Genomic DNA, 1,187 nt, shown 5'->3' with positions numbered 1-1,187 from the left:
AACTTAAATCCATGATAATTTCAGGGGGAAATATGAACAAGGACCACATTCAATCCACAACTGAAAAGACTATGAAAATAAAGTGAGATAACAGAAGTAAGGTACTTGGAGCAATTTCTGAAATGCAGCAAATGCTTAATAGATGGTAACTTCCAGCTATAGAGGCGGCAGCAGGAACAAGTATACGAGGCTCATACATAGACATTTGGCATAAGGAAGTATAAGCAAGCATCAGAATTCTGGTGACAAGAATGAGTTTTTAAGTACTTAATAGCGTGTAAGTGGCAATGAGGAAAGGAACATGGTATATAGAGATATTCCTGAAGTAACTTGTCACAACATCAGGTAGGAGCACACACACAGACACATACAAAAAAAAAAAAAACCAGAACAAAATAGCATGGTTTATGCACTTAAGTTCAGAAATGAAGGGTGTGTGTGAGTAAGCATGGAAGCCCAGAACCAGCTGCCTCTGATGTTGTACCTAGCTAACCTTCCATTGCCAGATGGATCTGATGGATGGTATTTTCCAAAAACATCACTTGTGGTCTGAGGATGTATCTTAGTGGTAGAGCCTTTGCCTTGTATGCACAAAGCCCTGGGTTCAATCTGCAGCACTTAAAAACAAAAATGACCTGCTATTAATAAACTATGTCAGTTCCTGATAATTAATATTTTATTTTTTAATTTCAATTCTCTTGTGTTCCTGAGAAGACAGTTGTGACTTAAAAGTTTAAGTTTTAATAGTTTAATTTTAATGTTGGGGAGCAAGTCAAGAAAAGAACAAACAGTACAACTAAAAGAGAATCTGAAAGTATTTATTACAAATTAAGTGAAAACTTAGTGACAAATGCCTCACTGTCCCTTGGAATAAAACATCAAATAGTAATCATTCCTTAAGTGGCATTAGTTCCTTAAGAAAATGGCACTGGATAGGCTGAAAGGACTTTTAAGTAAGTAAAATAAGTGACAGACTAGGAATAAAAAGCAAAAAAAGAGTAGGGTGCTAAGATTTCACTTAATGGTAACAATAAATAAATTTCAGAAAAGCTAAGAACAGATGTACAATTTAAGTTTCCATAAGAACACATTTAATTAATATCACAAAGATGTAACTTTAAATACATTTATGATAAATATCTATTTGCAATAAACACCTTTTCTGGAACTTTCTGAAGGTTATAGCT

Source organism: Callospermophilus lateralis, unplaced genomic scaffold, assembly GCF_048772815.1.
Source record: "Callospermophilus lateralis isolate mCalLat2 unplaced genomic scaffold, mCalLat2.hap1 Scaffold_2669, whole genome shotgun sequence".
NCBI lineage: Eukaryota > Metazoa > Chordata > Mammalia > Rodentia > Sciuridae > Callospermophilus > Callospermophilus lateralis.
This window is presented reverse-complemented; position numbering follows the sequence as displayed.